Below are 17,402 nucleotides of genomic sequence, written 5' to 3'. Positions count from 1 at the left end.
ATCCACCCACCTCATTTTAGGGAATAAAACAAATAGGCATGCAATATATCTGTTAGACTAATGGGTACTGATGATAAATTCCCCTCTAAGGCGCTCTCAGATCTGCTTCCAAGGCATCCTGATGAATAGAGAATGCACACTATTTACCCTTTTTCCTAGTAAATAGTAGCATGTCTGCATTATATATCGTTCCCCTTCGCCCAGGCAAATAGTAGGTATTATTTACTATGTAGCCTTTATGCTGGTAAATAGTAGAAACTCTGCACTATTTACCCTTTATCCAAGTAAATATTTCAGATAGGGCCTCATTAAGGGTTCAGTATTAATTCGGCAGTAATTACAGCTCGCAGAATTACTGGTACCGTAGTGATGTCTGATGGAATTACCACCGTATTACAACTGGGCAGGATCGCACACACACACCATTGGTGGTAATGGTAATTCCATCTGGTGGAATAACCGCCCAAAATGATTGTCGGGTGTAATTCTGGACGATTCAGCAAAATTGCCATTACTGCTGATACATCTGGTGCTAATTCCACCAGCACAATTACAGCTGGAGGAATTACCACTGGCGTAATTACCACTGGCAGAAATAGCGTCATCGCCCGAATGGGAAGCATGGCAGTGGCCATTTTGAAAAATAAACACCACTGCGAATTCCCCATTTCCTGTTGCCATCCGGACTCAGAAGGGAGTGCAAAGATGTCTGAGGAGAAAGGGAAGGGAAAGGTGCACGCCATGTGCCTCTGTAAACAAAAATTCAGTGAGGCAGAGCTGCAGGTCCTCACTGATGAGGTTGTGGCCATGCTGAAGAGCTGCATGGCTCTCGGCATCAAAAACATCTGGCCCATGGGACAGCGCGGACTGCAGGAAACACTGGAATGACCTCAAGGCCAGGGTCCGCAGCCTCCTGTCCAAACACTGGCGAGAGACATTGGCCACAGGAGGCGGCTCTGTGGACCCCCTTGTACTGACTCCGTGCGAGGAGAAAGCCAGCTCAATTCAACACATGGAAGGGATTGAAGGGATCGACAGCATGGAAACTGGAGCAGCAAACTAAGGAGATGGCTGTGAGTCTATCAATGCCCACTCCCATGGAATCTGTGTGATCACTGCACCGCTTGTAATTTCGTAGACAAAGGTGTCAACGGCCATTACGGCGTGGCGCACTGATCAGGTAGATCACTGTGGCTCGCATCCCCCTACCTTGCTCCCCCCCACCCAGGCAGCCTACCTTAACACAGCACACAGGGAAGTGTGCTGATGACTTCCCTTGATCCATGCATTGTCAGTTCCCACCCACCTACGCACTTACGTGGGTCAGCACTGGCACCGCTGGGTCTTTTTTTGTTGTTTTTGTTTTTTTCTTAAAACTTTATGGTCCCCGCTCTCCATTTAAAAGAAGCGGGAGACACCCCTGCAAACCCCTGCTGCCATTATCATGACGAAGAGGAGCAGGGGATACCCCTGCAACTCCTGCTTCCCTTAGTCACAATAATGGGGGGGTCAGCATTTTCTTACTGCGCAAAGGTGCAGTATCGTACCAGGCGACATAGTGTTGTCACAGTAATGGTACGATTCCCTCATTGCTAGCCAATTTAATTCTATGCATGATGACTGACTGCATGTCATTATCCAACGAACAGGCACCCACTCGACTGAGGATGAAGATGCTGAGCCTTCCACTACCCAGGAAACCTCCACCGCTGTCAGTGCATCCATCTTCACCCTTGCACAGGTTGGGCATGGGACCAGTGGCAGGCAAAGCAGGAGAGAGGCAGCAAGGCCACAGGACACCAGCACAGGATCAGCCGTGCTAGACATGGAGACACCCACCGTCCCAACATTGGTGCCCAGTGGCCCCTCCATCAGCCATGAAGATGGCACAGCACATGCTTATGCAGGTGCTGTGACAGCCATACAACAGCCAGCACCTTTGGTGATTCCCAGGAGTGCCATCCACACGCCTGCACCCACCCATCTGCCCCATAAGACCTCCTTGTCACCTGTGTTGAGCCGGCATCAGCGGCATTCTGATGTAGGCACAGGGAGCGATGGCTCCCCAGGCGAGGAGGAGGAAGACACAGGCTTCTGGTCACCCCGTTTTAGCCCTTTCCCATCCCAGAGCCCACTGCCAGTGCCACATCACAGACTTGCAGCAATATGGGCAAGGCTGGATGCCATGGAACACCTGGCAGAGCAGCAGGTGCGGCATCTGCCGATGATCTGGGACAGCACCCAGGGATCATCGGGAGGATTTCCCGGTCCCAGGACTGCCAATTCTGGCAACTCAACCAGACCACCGCAGCCATCTCCACTGTTGGGCAGATAATGACGCAGAGCTGTGGGGATTGTTGGGGGAAGGTGGGTCGGTTAGAGGGAGGTTGGAGGAGGTGTTTGGTACGGTGTGTTGGGGATGGGGAGATGGTTGGGGGAGTTTTGGGGATGATTTCTTGGTGAGGAGGAGGTGGGTTCGGGAGGTGTTTGGGTGGTTTTTTCACACTTACGTATTAAATTCTGGTTCACTTTAAGCAATGTTAGTACATTTCTTTTTGTGTGATTGTAATTTAATCAATAGATGGCTGTGTACAAACATAGGCAGATGGTGATTATCGATATGATCAGAAATAATTGTCTTTTAGTTCTTGTCACACCAGATGACCATCCCCTCGCTCCTGCCACTTACTGTGTGGCAGCACTGCTCCTACAGGTAGTGAGTCTTCATCTTCTGGGGGTGGCAGATCCTCATCAGGGGGCAGGGGGGGCATTTTTCCTGGGACGGATGTTGTGCAGCATGGCACAGGCAAGAATGATTTTTCTAACCTTCCCTGGCCTGTTCATCAAGACCTCTCCGGTCTGGTGTAGACACTGAAATCGACCCTTCAGCAGGCCAATGGTTCGCTCTATGCACAGTCTGGTCCTGACGTGGACCTCATTGTAGGCCACCTCCTGTGGCGTACATGGATTGGGCACAGCTGTCATTAGCCATGGTAGCTGGGGTTATCCATATTCACCTGCAAGGGCAAAGGTAGCAGGTGTCAGTCACAGTGCATTGTGGATGATTTTCCTTTTCAAAAGGCATGTTGATGGACACTCTGTTCATACATGTTTTCTGTATTGTTGCACAACATGGTTTCCATCCCAGTAAATGAATGTAGTGTCATATGCTATGGGGTATATATGCATTGTCTTGTTACTCCATGGACACAGATCTCAAACAGCAGTCTACTTTATGGCCTGTGATTGGCATTGCATAGTACATTTTGCCCATGTTGGGCCTGTGCGTTCCTATCATGCGTGTGCCCTGATGAGTGATTAGTTATTCTTGTGCATGTTTGCAGTTTCAGCTTTCATTCCATTATGGCTTCACATACATCATTACCATATTGCATGCAATCGCTGTCTGCCAGTGTTATATTGTCTTTGTGCAGTGTTGAACTGTGATTAATTTGCTGGGTGAGTGGGCAGGACCTGCATGTATAGTGCCTTGCCAGGGCATGCATTGGTCAGTTGTGGTGATGTCCCCCCTTTCACATAGCACTTCACTAGTGCTGCAAGATTAGTCTGTATGATGGCACTTGTACTCAACCAGTAAGTACCTTTGTCCGTTAGCCTCTGTGGCTCTCCATTTATGCAGGCCCTCTGCTGTCCCGCTGGACCATGGCATCGTGGGTGAAACCAGGGAAGTGGGCACAGCAGTGTGTGATCATGAGGTCTGCATCGCAGGTGACCTGGTTATTCCTGGAGTGATTCTGCTTCCTGTTACAGTATACCTCTTTGGATGTCTAGGGGGCCACCAACACCACAGATCAATTTTGACCGAGAGGAGCTGCATGTTCCAGTTTGCAAAAGCTAATAGCAGCATGGTATTGGTAAGTGTGTTAGGGTCAGGTGCAGGCCTTTTGTGGTCTTTCAGGGTGGATTGGGTGCACCCGTGACTTGTTTTCCATCACCTGTATGCATTTACACTTGTAATATGGCAAAAATGCCATTTTGCCTCCCAGCGGTAATTCCTCTGGCAGAAATAGCCCAGATACTAATTCTGCCATATGTTGGTGGTAATTCCACCAGGGATGCTGACCCTGTATTCGGCAGTAGGCTAATAGAGGCGGTAATTCGGTAAATGCCACTTTTACTGTATACCATCGAACTCGCAATGAAGTCCTACCCACTATTCAGCATTGTTCCTTATAAAGTGTAGCACAACTACTACCCTATTTACCAGGACATTGGGTACTGGCGACTATCTCACTTTTAAGACTGTCTCTCGGTTGCTTCCATAGCGTCCTGGTAAAGGGTAGAGAAGGAGTGCTATTTACCTTCGTTCTAGAAATAATAGCAAAATGTCACTGTTTACTGGGTCAATGGGTAATGACTATCCCCTCTCACAGCTGCTTCCCAGGCATCCTGGTAAATAGTAGAGAATGTGCGATATTTTCCCTTTGTAAAAAATAGAAATTCTGCTCCATCTTTACTTTATCCTGGCAAGTAGTAGAAATCCTGCCACATTTACCCTGCATCTTGGTAAATTGTAGTAATTCCGCACTAGTTCCCCCTGGCCTTAGTAAATGACAGGGATTCTGCACTAAGTAGCCTCCTTCCTGGAAAATCGTAGAATCTGCGCAATTTAGCCTTCATCTAGGTAAATTGAAAAAAAGCTGCTCTATTTAGCAGGCCAGTCACAGTGCGAACTGCTAACTTCCCCCTCCATCACAAGCTCATGGCTGCCTCGCGGGCATCCTGTTAAACAGCAGTGAATGTGCACTATTTCCCCATATCTTGGTTAACAATAGAAATTCTGCGCGATTTACCCTTTGTACTGCGAAAATGGTAAAATTCTATACTATTTACCCTTCAGCCTTGTGAATAGGTGCTACCTATTTTAATACAGGGGCGAATTCCATGTTTTCCTGTTAACTGCTAGCAATAGGTACCAGAAAATGTGGCGTATCCTTGAAACAGCCTACAGCTGGGGCTGAACTTGAACTCCGGTGTATCTCGCGGCAGCGCCTTGTGGGAAAAGAAATATAATCGCTAATGTTTGAATATGTCCAAAACGTGTACACCCAAGCCCGCTTGCCCCTTGACCTTTTTTGAAAGGAAAGTGTGAAACATTATTTGAATGAAGGCACAACCGAAGCCTGCGCTGTGGAGCAGCAGTGGTCATAATCTCACTGCACCCAGGGCCTTGCCGCAGAAAACAGTTCTCAGCTCTTAAACCGAAGCTCCTTTGTCAGCAGCACGAACGCACAGAAATGGTGAACTTTGACACCATTATTTGCAGCCATTGTTCTGTAAATGGCAGACTTAGTGGAAACACGAAAAACGTCATGCTTGAGGTTGTCAGTTGTGTGAAAGCATTCCTGCCTTTCAGCGTGGGTGGTCTGCTCGGCAGAGAGAGGCTACAGTCCCAGCATAGGTCTGCACAAAAGCGCATGAGTAATAGGTGCAACTGCGAGACAAATTCCAGCTGCATTTCATTTTCATACCATGACTGTATGAGTGATTAATCCTTCGAGTTTTTGCATTATCATGATTGCATGTCGTGTACTTGCATACACGAGACAAAAGCGACTGTCAGAAGCCATGGCCGGGTGATCTTCAGGAATACACGTTTCGGATGCTGCTGGCTATGTACACCTACCACAAAAAATTAAGAAATATAACCCGAACAAGATCATGCATTTCTGGCTTTGATATAGCATAATCACTCGCACCAATACAGCGGAAGGGTCAATCCCAGTTCTAAATGACTCTTCTAGCAACCAGTATTTAGGAAGTTGTTTGTTTTGTTTCCAGCGGTCTATGTGTCCCTCTACTCCCCACATGGGAAATCTCCATGGCTGCCTGCAGGGATTGGGCCTGGGTTTGGAGCGTTAGCAGGGGGGTTGGAACGTGGAAGTCCCAAAACAAATCACAGACATCTTCACTTTTGAAGACTATTTTTGTACTTTACAAGAGGGTTCAGTTTGGCAGCGATTGTTGCTGCGGTGCAGGGATGAGAGAAAGAGCAGCGGATACTGGAAACTGTGCTTGGTTGGGGCAATGTTTGCTTTCAACTAGTCTAGAGTAATAGGAAACTGAACTAGCTGCAAAAGTATTTGTTTGCTCTGACGTTGTCAAAGTTATCTTAGACCAGGGCACCAGGAAAGACTTAGGCCACAGGTGTGGTAGGCGCACCCAGGCGACAGGTCACTTGCTACTGTGCCCACTATTGGCAGTATGATGCTTCCTCCCGAGTCTCAATCCAAGCAAAGCAAGCACTGATCAAGCATCGAGCTACTGCTAGCTGCCGATAACCTGGACAGCACCAGTAAGGGTTTGAATCCAAGACAGCCCCCTGACTAATAACAATATCTGATCAGGTATCAGGGTTTCCCCACACATTGCCAAGACCTGATAACTGCCCCCTGTAATTGCTTGGGTTTGACCATATACCCTGGGCAGGGTTGGGTGCTGGCCAAGGGCTGCTTCCAATGTCTGTTCACAGCTTGGGCCTGTGATTACAGGTAGTACTGGGCTTGTTTTCTTATCTCAAACTTAATGTTCTCTCTTATGCATTTGGTACCTGAAAACATTTTTGTACTTGGACTTTAAAGATTTCTGTAAAGTCTGTTTCAGAGAAAAGAGGGATTTTAGCAGTTGTTGAAATCTACATGCAGAATTTTTTAGTTTTGTCACAAATGATGGGAGATTTGCAACGTACCCGTTGCCGTAATTCAACTGTTAGTGAAAAAAGGTACCTCTAGTAGAGTCTAAAAATTGACAGCCCCATGTTGCCATCCCATAGGTTTTTTGTTACATTTAGAAAAACTCGAGTGATCTTAAACCTCAAAAAAGTGTACGATAACCCTTTTGATAATGTGGTGCTAGCTATTTTATCTGGTCAGGCTGCTATCACTTTTTTATACTTGGAGGGCCTGGCACAGATCTCAGATTCCCTGGTCAGTGTGTAGAAACAATGTTGACTCTTTTGTACTTTGCCATTTGTCAGGTTTGGAACACATAGAAATTCTCTTTATTGATGGTTCTTCGAAAATTGATCAAACAAGTGGAGAAAGGCATTCTGGTGCAGCTATAGTGAGGCATAGAGCAAATGGTGAAATTAAAGTTATAGCAAGTGCAAGACTACCGTCTCACTTTTCAGCGCAAGCAGCAGAATTGGTAGTGGTTATTGCCATGCTCGAAAAACATGAAGGGCAGTAAGTGACAGTATACAGTGAATATGCATATGTGACGTCAATCGTACATGCAGGACTAACACGTTGGAAAAGGGGGGAGTTACCTCCAAGCAGACGGCAGTCTAGTGCAGCAAGCATCATTATTGGACAGGCTTATTAAGGCACTATGACTCCCAGTAGCCATAGCGATAGTTAAATGCACAGCACATACCAAGCAAACTGACTTCATCTCTTGCAGGAACAAAGCCGCAGACTCAGAAGTCAAAATGGTTGCATATTCTTCAGATATTTTAAGTTTTGATACTCCAGATGTCACCGAGAATATAGTTGCAATTATGGTAGTGAATGAAGGATTTAATCATTTACCAAGAGCTCAGGTAATGGAGATTCAAGGCAGTGCACCACAGGAAGAGCCGAAATTATGGAAGCAAAGGGGGTGTTCCTTATTTCCCACAGAGCATTATGGTGACAGGACAGCACTGGAAAGCCAGTGATGTCAGTAGCATTGTTAAAGGTAGCACTTGAACAGCTGCACTACCCAGCGCATGTAACTAGGGAAAGTCTTGCTGCAACAATTGCAGAAGTCTGGTTTGTGCCGAACTTATTAGAACACATTGCGTTTTATGTAGTAAACTGCATTGTATGTCAAATGTTTACTGCTGGGAATACACTGCAAACGAGTGGAGGAGTAATTCCTCAACCAAATGGTCCTTTTCAGCATTGACATATCGATTATGTTGATATGCTGCAATAGTGGTGGTGGGTCCCTTCTCCAGGTGGACCGAAGCAGGTCCTTGTACACACCTTAATGCCACTTGCGCAGCAGTTTTCAGCGATGAAGTGTTTCCAAGATGGGGAGTGTGTAAGGTGCTGAGATCCGATAATGGGCCACATTTTGTTAATGAAGTATTTGAACAAATAGGATTATTGTTGAGCAGTAAACACAAGTTTTCTTCTGCTTATCACCCACAAGCGAACAGGGTATGTGAGAGACTCAACAGCCTTCTTAAGGAAAGAATCGCCAAGCTTAAGTTGACGCTGAAAAAGGGATGGCTATATTGCTTACTCTAGCTTTATATGCCCTAAGGAATCAGCCCAGATCGGACCACCACCTCACACCCCACGAACTAGTGACAGGAAGACGAATGAGAAAGCCTTTAACTCCTCCATCGTGGAGTAGAAGTGATGCCCAGAGTAGAGCAAAAATGTTAGGAAATGAATTAAATGAATATTTGACATGTATGACCGCTAGTTTCTCTGTCATTTCAGATCAACTCAAGCGTCAGGGGGTCAATGTCAGAACACAGATGAAAACCATTCAGCAACCGGATCTTCAGAATTACTATCAGCACCGAGACTGTTTGCTGGTGACACTGTGCTGATCAGAAACTTCACTAAGAAGTGGCATGAGCCAAGATTCATTGGACCTTATCTAGTAGAGGACATTACTCCCTCAGCAGTAAACGTTCATGGCAGACAAGCTTAGATCCACCTGAACGACATCAAGCTCTATGCCGGCGAGGCCACAGCACCCCCAGACACCGGTACAGAAGCAAGACAAGAAGAAGAATTTCAGCGTGTGCAGATTTGCTCGATGACAAAGAAGAAGGATGATAAAGCAAAGAATTGACCGATAAATGCAGATATGCATTTGGACTGTGGCTCTCCCAAAACACTCCTTATAGATATTATAGTAGGTGTGCAAACTCATTGCTTGAGTCACAGAATTCTTTGAAAATGACCTTTACAAAGTTGTTGATGCATCATAAGTATGCCTGCACTGGATTCCGAATTCGGCTCTGATAACTGGAAGCAGGAGCAGTACCGTGATTCATTTCTTTCTGAATACTTGTTCGACTGAGTTTATGGTTCTCCCTGAAAGTAATGTGCATCGTATCGTGCTTGCTATGTTTGTGTTTATTCTTGGAGCTTATCCAGCCCTTGTTACAAGAGATGTGGATATCCACACGTTTTAACAGGTCCCTAGGAATGGACCTGTAATAAGAAGGCTGCTTATAGCAATCATAGAGGATCTACTACAAGTACCAAATATACTAGAGTTGCTGGAGTAGCGTTTTTCCTTCTTTAATTGAGTATAGTCAAAATGAGGAATCCTGAAAATAGTACGTTTTAAGGAATGAGCAAGCCCAAGAAATTGCAGAATGCCATAAATGGCGTGGGTTAATATTCTGGTGTGTAATATATGCATGCTCAGTTTCTTTATTTGTCTTCCTGTTTCTTCTGGTTCACACTCTTTATTTTATTGGTCCAAATAAAGCAGGAGTCCCTTTGATTCTCCCCACTCCAGTAACTCGTGTAGATTTGCCCATTACCAATGAGCCAAGGTCTTGAGTGTTTTTTTGCCCAAGCAGAGCTGCTTTAGAGTTGTTTCCATGGGGTGCTAACATTTTAAGGGGAAGACACAGGAGAAGTGCAGAGGAAAACGAGAATGGGATCAACACATATTTAGACATTATACGTGGTATAAGCACATGAAAAAAGCATGGGAACTTCCAAGGAGAGTTGCTATGTTTGTGCTCTCATACCGTATGCTGTAGGGACCTCCACGATATTCATAGCTACAGAGGTACGAGTGCAAAAAGCTGATTGCCTAACGCATCTCGCACTCGCCAGATATGAGTACAGTTCCTGGTTCAAACAGCATCCTTGATATGGATAACTGAAAAGACACCCCAAAGAGAAGATAACTATGTGCAAGATCGGAAAGCAAGTGAGAAACCAGAAACACAGAATTTAGTGATAAGATATGAACAGTCTGGAATGAACGGAGCAGGAATCAGAAGGGAAGAAAACAAGATGCTAGATTGTCAAGAATCAAGAAGAGATACAGAGATGTAAGGAAAGAGGTCAATTGAAAATCAAAGGAACCGTGTTGACTCCAGAAGGATGGACGGAAGGCCTGATTGTGTGTAAGGCAGCAGCACTAACGGCATATTATGATCCAGTTATAGAAACTGCAGAGAATGAATGTAAGCACCACTGGTCGAAAACTGGGAAGTTGACGACATGGGTCGACGATAAAGGAGGACTGTTGTAGATAGTACCGTTGGCCAGTGCAGCTCTGTGATTCAGAAACAATGGCATGAGAAAAGTTGGAGTAAATCATCATTGTGGCCACATTTTTGATGTACCAGGCATGAAGGATGGTACAGTAGTTCTGATGGACCACTACTAGGCCTGTGGGTCCAGAGTTTACATGAAGCTGCCCAAAGATTGGGGAGGGATGTGCTCCATAGTGCTTATTCACATTCCAGCATTAGTGATTCTGTAAAGCGACCTGAAAATTGGAGAGTTTCCAAAAAAAGATGATCATTTGAGGAAGAGAAGATCACCCGAATTCCTCAACCGGACACAGAGGGAGAATTATTTCTTAGCTAAATCGATAGAAGCCTTTGATTCTATTCCATATGAGCACAGGTTGTTCAGCCAGACTTCAGCAGTATTCACGACTAATTTTATGCCTGCGATCCAGACGATGGCCAACGCCAAATGGTAACAGATTACTAGATGGGAGCTCCTGCAGACAATCAACACTATCATAAAGGGATTCAATTTGATCAAGCAAACATTGAGGGCCATAAGGCTGACGACCCTCCAGAACAGATATGTCCTTTATATGATCACAGCGATGAATAGAGATGTTTGCGCCAACATCGGAGAATCATGTTGCACGTTCATACCTACTTACGATGATGAGAATAAGACCTTGACAGAGGCTATAACGTTGGTAACGAAGCTGCACGATCAAACGGAAGATGAAACAGAAGATATTGCAGATGACAGTTGATTTGTGTCTATCTTCTCATGGGCCCCACAATGGATGATGGATATCTTCAAATTCGTGGGAGCAATACTGGTGATGGTGCTATTTGGATTCTGTGTAAACAGGATAATAATTGCACAGTGTAAGAAGACAGCAAAAAAGGCAGTAGAAATTAAGATCATGATCAATGTCGAATCAGGGTTTGGACTGAAAGAGTTGACAGATGAAGAAATCAGAAAAGAAGCTCCTGCATCCAAAAATCACAGGAAGTACCTGGGATAATGGATCTACTGTAATCCGAATGGACGATGCAGCCAAATGACTTAGAGTGTAGATGAACATGTACAATCAGCAGGATCCCTGAAGGGAGTAGCGAAGGTGTGGACTCCAAAGAAGCACCTTTTCAAGAGAGGATACCGAGATGTGGAGACTGGTGGAGGAGTGGTTGATAAATCAACCAGAGGATGTTAGAGGAGCAGCTGAACGCCTCTGCAGGAAGTCCCGCCCCTATTCTGCCTATATGTTGGAAACCGGAATTTGCGACATGTGCAACGTCAATAATGGTGCTGACCCCCACAAAGAGCCTTTCAGAGAAGGTATCCACTGAGAAAACCCTATATGATGTATCCACAAAGAGATGACGGTCTCCTGAGGGAGATCGCAGAAAAAGTGTGAAGATGTGAAAAGGAGAGGCTGGTGACATCACAAGAAATGCATGTGACGCACTGAGAAGGATGACGGAAGAAGAAAATGCATAGACCTTATAGAATCTGATGGCGAAGTAAAGAATCGAGAAGATTTTCACGTGTGGAATGAAGATTGCACGTGTGAAGATGCACTGCAGAAAATGCAAGCCATTTTAGAACTGTACAGATGCTGTAACGCAAGTAGACTAGTACAATTTGTGACCTATTGGTGAACAATTTGTGACCTATTGGTTAGAGAAGGCTGGCTATACGTAGTGAATAGACTGCAGGTGGTGCCATCATATAGAATCTGGATATTTGATGTCATAATTTTAGTAAACTCAGACCACGGAGAAAGGAGGATTGATAGCCATGTGTGTATCGCAGCAAAGAAATAAGCTGAAGCTCGAAAATGCACCAAAGGAAGGCTGTTTGGCCTGGTGTCAAAGGCTAAGGCAGCTAAAACTGGTTATCAGTCCTTGAAGAACAGTGAATGTGAGATGCCGAGGCATTCCTTGTTAAGTTGCAAAGAGAGAACACCATGACTGCCAAGTTTCTTTATTCATGACAATTAAATGCTATAAAATGGGCCGATTCATGGTCTCCTGTCAAGTGAGAAGTAGGGATGCAGACCTGAACCTTGATAAAAACATGCTCACACTCCCTTATATTCCCAGAGAAAAAAAGCTACTACAAGGCCAAGTTCAAAGACAATCTGAATGGCAAAAGGCATGAGGAATGAGAGATGATGGACTAATTGGGTGGGGAGGTACGGTCAAGTCCACCCACCAGCACCTGGGGTACCAACTTACGTGCTGCTAGTGAATCAAATTTTCCAGAAGGATACAAGCGTGCCAACCAATTGTAGAGGGCCATGTATCAAAGAGACTTATAGTTTGAGAGCCAATGATATGCTGTGTACTTAATAACTGTTGAAGATAACTTGCACTAAAGGAGGGCATAAGTTGTCCACCTGACTGCAGAGACCCAATCACAATCCATTCCCTAATAGAAAGTATACTTAGACATTCCCCTTGAACCAACCACAATCCCACGTAGGTTTTCTTAGTTTGCCACTTAGTATGATGTCACGTATGATGAATTTTTGTTATATAAGAATATTTTTTAATGAAATACTTTGAGACTATGCTGTGCGACGTCCGTTGATGTCCGTTGTAACCCCCTCTTTTAGATTTAGATAACTGACAACAAAACAGAGACTTTTTACCAACTTCCTGAGTCGGTATTATTATTTGGTATAAGAGTTATTCTGCACACCATCCATCATACAATGTTTTGCCTCAATTAAAAGGACCATAAGGGTTCACTATACAGCATAATTGTGCCAAATTGCTTTCAACGCTCACACGCTTCTTTGACATTTGCTATTCTTTCTTTCTTCAGAATGCGTCTAGAATGTTCTGCATGTTTTTTCCATGCTGCTGGGGGATGTATTTTAAAGGCAGCATTCCACATGGTTATGGACACAGTTCAGTTTGGAACTGAACTGTCTTGGAGCGTGGGGCACTCTACATCTCCTCTAGACTTCTCTAACCACATAAAAAAGGTCACAAATTGTACTAATCTAGGATTACACTACACAAATAATAGGCATTACATTTCAGGCTATACAAGAAAATGAATGTATAGGGTTTGGGTGTGAACACAGGCTTCACACTGGAAACAACATATTAATTTGATAGAAACATATTTCTACATTACAGTCTTGGTGCAAGGTCACACAATGCAATGAGCCAAGATTTCAGACTTCTAGTTCTGAAATTAACAATGAATCTGCTAGGTACTATTAGGCCGGTGAGCAAGCTTGGAAAGAGTCATGGAGCTGCTCCTATCAGTAGATTTGATGATACTGCAGATCAATGTGCGAAATTAGTAATTTATTTCTTCTGTTTTTCCATTATTATTTGTATATTTTGCAGACCACACCTTCATTCCGGCAGGCAACACTGAAGCCCAGGGGCACCCATGCCCTCTCTCCATTAACATCCAATGCAATAGCGCTGCAGCAATGGTGGGTGAATTGTGTTGAATTACCTTTTTTTTATTGTGGTTTTTCACAAGTATAAAAGAAAATGAGTAAACAGAAAACAATTTCATCATCATTTCCAAGTCAATAAAACATAATTCCATTATTAAATTTCCTAAACAAGTTTAAGAAAAAGAAGATAGGAAAAAAAAGGACTATGAAAAAAAGAAAAGACAAACTAAGTACAAAATAGGAGTAAAAATTCTTAAAACATGATCACATTGTGTTGAATTACAGAGTCATTTCCTGCCTTTCGTTTCCTCCTTGGAGACATTGTTGAGCGGCATGCAGAGGCCACAGTGGTCTGTTCCACTGATCCTACAGCGTCGCACTGAAGCCTACACTTTTCTACAATATCGGCCTACACCGAGACCGTGGGCATATTTACGCTATCAATGCTTTCCAAGATGCCCGCCCTGCTTGGCACCGTAACCATAGCGGCCTTGTCACGTTGGGCCTGATTGGCTGGGCACACCCTCATATTCGAAGAAGGTTGAGTATAGGTGCACACCTCTAGTTCAATAAAGATTATTAGGTAATTTGAAGTTATATTCAAATAATTTTAGGTCATGGCACAAAACCCCGACACATAAAATGAAAAAGAAAAGGATTCAACCTAGGAATCCTCCCGTCCCCTGCACGCTTTTAAATGTTTGGATCAAGTCCAATACTGTTATGTTTATACATCAACAGAATGTTAAGGAGTAGTACTTCATAATGATTAAAAAAGAAATGTCATTAGACAAAATTATACAAAGACATTTTTTATATCACAAATAATGTGATTTAATTATTTCGAAATAAAATTTACAACATAAAGAAGCACAAATGGTATCAAAAGATCACATCAAGTTTGGAGAGAAAAAATGAAGGGTGAAAAAAGATTTTTTCTGAAGAAAGAGATGTATACATATGGAATCCAATTCACTTGGCGACGCGTTTCGAGGATACTTTCCTCTTCTTCATATTGCCCAAATTGGATTCTTAACACAAAGAGAAAACATTAATTCAGTTGCTTGTAAAAAACAAAAACTATTATTCAATTTCAGTGAATTATACAGTTACATAATGTGCATATGTAATTCTCCATGACTTTTGATAATGCTGAATCTCCCCGTTAACCGAAATTCAAAATTACATAACTTGTTCTTATATAATAATTAGGATAGTATAATGTTGTTCATGAAAACATGAACATTGGCTGGGTACTCATCACTCTGTGGGACTGGCAACAGAGTCATACAATTGCTGTTATCAGGGTCACCGGTTGTAAGTAACCGTGGGTTGTGATAGAAACATGAATATTGAATAGAGTAAGAAATGATAGAAAAGAAATATAATCATCAGTGTAGATTACTGGTTCCAATCTCAAGCATACAAAGTGTTAAGAGAGGATAACTATGGTTGATATTGAGAAAGCCACGCACAACGCGCTATGCCTGAAAATAAATAAAAAGAGGGGGGAAAAGGGTCTGTATAAAACGAAATACTAATTAGCAAATCTATTAACTGGAAACTAAATGAATAGACGTACCAAAAAATGAAAATTGATTGCAGCATGATGAAATAAAGATGAGTGGTGAAAGGGTCACGGTATAACTCAATATCGTGCCAGCGAATGGTGGCAGCATTCAGGGGTCCAACCTATGTATAGATCAAGAGATCAGTGAATGAAACTGGCACAGACAGTTCTGGTAAGTAAATAAGAAGTTGCTATAACAAGTACCTCAATGGTGCGTCTAGCGCAGTAGACAGGTGGAGGAATATCAGTTCAGCAGTATTGCTGCAGAGACAACAAGTCCAGGTCACAGTGAGCACGGCAACAGTAAGAGGATGTGGTTTAAAAAGTGAAATGTCCTAGAGACGGATACGTGTATAGCGTAAATGAAGATGTGGAGACGCTTACCTAGAGTGCAGGAAAGAACGATCTGTACGGGATCTATTTTCGGAGCTGAATCGGATTCACGGTTCCGCGACCTTCCATAGCAGCCATGGAAACGCCATGCGCCATGGAGGATCATGGGTAGTGTCAGTAAAGAAAGGACTAAGATTACTGTAAAGTCAGTAAAGAAGGGACTAAGATTACTGGATAAAGGTACGGCCATCTTAAAATGGTCAACAGAGAATGAAGCTATACTCACTATAGAGTAATAAGGCAGAAAGCTAGCAAAGAAAAATTACTGTATAGACCGGATGGTCATAAAAGGAAGTCAGAATGAAAAAAGAAATGGTCATCCAAAATGTTAAAAAAGTAATATAAGACTGATAAAAATATACCCGCACCGTAAGAAGAGGCGGTGGGGGAGATAGGAAAATGATAGGTCTACTGGGTAGTGAGTACATCTATCTCAAAAAACGAAAGTCAGGGAACCCCAACATATGTGGAGAGAGCAACATATTTTATATGCAAATGTATAATAGTGTTGTCAAGCCGTCAGAACGGTGAGTAGTCAAGCCAATCATGAATCAAAGTTGTGGCTGATTCAAAGTTCAATTTAGAGAAGTTAAAGCACAATGCAACATAATATGTACCTAGTTTCCGCAGCATATGTAACCTTTGTTGGACATAGTCCAGCAGTACTCAGTTTAGTAACTACATAAATTCAAACATACAGTGTGTCAATATGAAACAGTAAAAAAATACTATATATATAACCCAATTATATAGTAACTTATAGACATAACTAGACACATTTGGTTCTAATTCCCAATATTACAGGTCTGTCACTAGTGTTATATTGCTTCTAGGTCACAGGAAGCAATTTAAGGTAAAGTCCTCGTTCAATCCCCAAGGCTGCAAGGAGCCAATTTTATCGATCCAGTATGCCTCTCTTTGTAGTAGGAGGGACTGGTAATCACCTCCTCTTGTGGGTCGTTTGACGACTTCAAGTATCTGAAATTTTAATTGGGCAATAGAGTGCTTTTGCAAATTAAAGTGGCGAGCCACTGGTGAGTACTGGTTATTGCATCTAATATTCGACATATGTTCTGTCAATCTCCGTTTGATCGGTCATGTAGTCTGGCCTACATAGACTTTTCCACAACAGCATTTTAATAGGTAGATCACTCCAGATGAAAGGCAGGTGGCGTAATGTCTAAGCTTGATCTTTTGTCCATTTCTCAGATGAGTCACTACATCACCTTTAATCACATTGTTGCAGTGTGTGCATCCCAAGCAGGGGAAAGTTCCCAACTTTTTAGTAGTTAAGAATTGTTGATTATCCTTGGGGATTTTGTCTGCTTTCACAAGCTTATCTCTGATGTTCTTTCCTCTTTTAAAACACATCATCGGTGGAGTAGGAAATACTTTTTGCAAAGTTTGATCGTTGTGTAATATATTCCAATGTTTTTTTATACATCTTGAGATCTGAAAGCTTTTTCTAGAGAATTTGGATATAAACAACAGTGGAATGTCTTTCACATTTGATTTAGTTCTTAGTAGGTCAGTATGTGCAATTTCTGAGGCTCTGTTTTTGGCTTCTTCTAGGATCTCTGGGGGATATCCTCTATTTTGAAATTTGCTGACAAGGTTTGTGCATTCTTTGTCCAGGTCTTCTGGATCCGTTATAATTCTTTTAAGTCTCAAGATTGGACTATATGGTAGCCTTTGAAGCATAGCTCTTGGATGGAAGCTTGAATAGTGCAACAAATTATTGGCATCAGTTGGCTTATGGTATATAGATCTAGCAATGTTATTGTTA

Source organism: Ambystoma mexicanum, chromosome 6p, assembly GCF_040938575.1.
Source record: "Ambystoma mexicanum isolate Mex_15411 chromosome 6p, UKY_AmexF1_1, whole genome shotgun sequence".
NCBI lineage: Eukaryota > Metazoa > Chordata > Amphibia > Caudata > Ambystomatidae > Ambystoma > Ambystoma mexicanum.
Note: the sequence above shows the minus strand (reverse complement) of the source record.